Here is a 3,773-nt window from a genome sequence, read left to right on the forward strand (position 1 = left end):
TAACATGCAAGACAGCAAAACGTAGATATAAAGCTGTCAAAGGTCATAGATAGACCTTCAGAAAGACTGGAGATCTGTTTATTAAGTCCTCTTTAAGGATTTTAAAAAGCCAGAAGGAAAATATAAACTGAAATTTGGACACGTTAGATATTTTGCCTTCCACTCAAAGACAAATCAGGTTTATTATTGATTCCAGGTTGAGATCTGAGAGGACAAAAAATCATGTGTCCACACATATTTGTTGTCTCTTGGTCATAAAATAACCGGAAAATGAGTCAAAACAGATTTAGAGGGGAATAGGCTTTCCTCACAGAATTACTGAGAGGAGTTTGGTTCTCTGTGTCTCTGAGGTATTTTCTCTGGGTGCTCTGGGAATACAGGGTTTTAAAGGTAGCCAAAACTTGTTTGCTCCAAGTAGGAGCCATGTCTGCATTCTTGTCACAATGTCGAGCCCCTTTAAGCAAGTGTTGGACTCCTCCAAAGCTGCCTGTTGGATCACCCAGGGTGTTCCCTGTTCTGCCTGTTAAGAATAAAATCACCAGTCTTCTCTTTTCACTGTTAAAAAGAAGTTTTCTCACTTAGGAATGCTGATAAATTTTAGCACTGGTTGTCCAAAGTAGAACTTTTGGTTTGAGTATCTTTAGAGAGCTTTAATTATCACTTATCAAGTCCTCAGTCTTCCATCAAAAATAACCTTTTTTGGTTGATCCCAATGCTTAATTATTTGCAGACTTAGTCCTCCCAGTTTGCAAAACTAGTTTATTCCTAATTATTGAGAAGTCATGGGATTTTTCTCTCTGCAAGCGTCAGGAGATACAAATTGTTTGCTTCATGTTTTTATGCTGACCTAAGAAAGTTATTTAAAGTCGAGCGGGAGCGCGATTCAAAGCAGCGCATGCTGGCCTGAGACCAGCTGAGCTCCTCTAACAACACACAACGTGCCAGTAAATCTCAGGGGGGTTGGTTCTGATCTAACCGTGGTAATCTACAGATCTGAGTCACTCAAAGAGAAGAAAAAGTGAAAAGTCGATTCTAGAAAGATCCACAAATTCTTTTTCACCAAGATTTTCATCCACGGTTAAAGAAGGACATCTTCTCCTCCAGTTTAAACATTCATTTTTATTCAATATCTAACTTTAACACCTTTAAAGAGTTGGATATAGTTTGTTCTGGCATTTAAATTGTCTTTTTGTTGTATAGAAAAGAGAAAAATCATCTACAGGGAGCAGTACTGTTCACCGATTCACTTCTTTTAGAGGACACTCACCAATTTGATTTCTGTGTTGCAAAAGAAAAAAATCATAGTCATTAAAAGACAGAGAAACTCCCAAATGCTGTGGGAAGAATTCTGGAATCAATTGTAATTAATTCCTAAAACAAATACCTGCACAGCTCATTTATGCAAATGAGGCTGCAGGATCCAAAGCTCTTGCAGACCTTTTCAAGCAGAATGAAAGAGACATGAAAGGGTCTCTATTTAGGAATAAATCACCAGTGGAAGTTCAGGAAAGAATATAAAATCATTAAGGGGAAAAAAAGAAATGGCGGCTCAGTCAGTGTTTGAGGAAATAACGAGGAGTAATTCAATCGTTAAGCAGGAAATGATGGAGTCACGACCAGACAAATCTGCACATAACTTTGTTGGAGTTCTTTAACTTCTGTTACAGCTTTTCTTTTCTGAAGTCTTCCTCATGGAAAACCTCATCAATTACCTTCCAATATTTTCCTATAGCGACCAAATGTTCTGGATAAAGATCTGGATGGTTGGAAGTTAATCTGAGTTTTCTGAATTAAACGTATTTCGCTGGATTGAGATGATTAACCCAAGACTCTTCCATAATCTTGTTCTTCTTAGTAGTCATCCCAGTGCATCACCAGCCTTCATCTCACCATGCGGGTTGTCTATTCAACTTCTACACCAACCGTCTCCACGTCCTTCATTAAAAACAAGCTCCATCTCTATTAAATCAGCAGACCTTTAGACTGATGGAAGGTGTTAATATCCAGCTGTGCATTGCCTGGCATTATGTTTCATTCGGTTGGAACTAAACCAGTTTTCCTGGATCATCTTTGCCAATATGGATTCTTTCTTCACATCACCTACAGCCTCCAGAACCTTCTTTCCTTTTGTTGTTTCCTTCAGTGTTTTTTCTATGGTTTAACCTGGTGGTCGGTTCACCTGTTTTTTCCACCATGGGTCCTTTAGGGGATCCTCTTTATGGTTTCAGTTTGTGTCTCTAATGTTGGGTTTGTGTTCATGTTCAACCAACCCCCTTTCCAAGCGTTTCAGGGTCTAAAAAGGTTAACTGCTGACTTATCTGCATAAATAGTATTTGAAGATATTTGCTTTGGAAATATACATTAAATACCAGTGCCTAAAATCTAATCTTTTTTTATTTGATTAAAAAAATCACTATTAATAAAAAATTAATGTCATTTATTGTCTTAAAAGTGTATACAGCCAAACCCAGCTAATTTCTGGGATATAATTTTAGATTTTCATTGCAAATCGTTGTATTTTAAAAGAAACATGGTTTTGCCAGGGTTTAGGACGGCCTTTTGATCCTTCCTCTCTTACAGACTGTATTTTCAGTGTGTGAAAAAAATCTGATGCCAATAAACAAGAATTATGCCTTCAGTCTGTGAAATGTTTTCTCTCCACCAGCACCACTACTTTGGAACAAATAGTTTATGTTTGTTTTACAGCAGCAGTCAAACAGGAAGACGCAGAGATGTGGAGAGCTTTCAGTGGGTCAAAGGTTCAGCTATAAGGCGGATAAACAGGATTCACAAATGGCTGCTGGTGAGCGTTTGTTTGAAGAGCGAAGACATAGGCAGGCTCTGTGTTTATAGCCGCTGAATGTCTGAAATATTGACTTTGATTCGTTGTTGATTGCAGATGTGTCTAGCAGTTCTCATTGATTTTGCTACTAAAGTGGGGAGAATGGCGCTAGGCTTACTGCCCCGTGACATCACTGCTGGAAGATGTCAGAAGTGACGTGTTACTATATTTGGGCAAAAATGTCCGCTCCCAAACTCAGTGATCTGCAATGAAAATGATTGTTATTATTTTTTTTACTGATTAACACTAAATTCATTAAATCACCACAAACATATTAGTTTTAGGTATAAATAATGATTCATTGATTATTCCTTGCTGACCAGACTTCTCTTTTAAAGCTCTCTGCTCCCAAACTGTACAGGTAAACCAGGCAGAGGCGGTTAGATATCTGGTTAAAGAGTAACCTCACATAAAAGGGTTAGGTAAAATATCTCAGATAAGACACCTATAAACTGATAATAAACTTCCAATGAAGTTATCAATTTTCCAAGAACACCAACAGCAGCTGCTGTCAGTAAAAGTAAGCGCACCTTTCGCCGTAATAAAAACAACATGGCAGGATGTTTTAAAAGCTACATCTAAGTGAGGGGAAAGGCTTCAAGTAGAAATGTTTGACCAAAATGCACAGAATCATGTTTTAAGCATTGTTAAACCGCACATAGAAAAAAAACAAGCATGGAGGGTGAAGGCTAATGATTGGGAAAGCATCAGGAATTGGAAACAAGCAATCAGCTCAGGAAAGCTGTGATCAAAGGTCAGTTTTTAAACACAGAATCTGCATATTTGTCCCTTTTATTTTTCACAAATGAAGCCATTTATTATTTCTGTTAAATTCTGTGACCCATTAAGTGAGGAGCAGACGATTTACTCTGAATGAGAGGTGGATTTCTCTGTAATTTGGTTCCTGTTTTAACTTGGAGACATGTTGGTT

Source organism: Cyprinodon tularosa, unplaced genomic scaffold (genome assembly GCF_016077235.1).
Source record: "Cyprinodon tularosa strain WSP-4 unplaced genomic scaffold, ASM1607723v1 ctg798, whole genome shotgun sequence".
Lineage (NCBI taxonomy): Eukaryota > Metazoa > Chordata > Actinopteri > Cyprinodontiformes > Cyprinodontidae > Cyprinodon > Cyprinodon tularosa.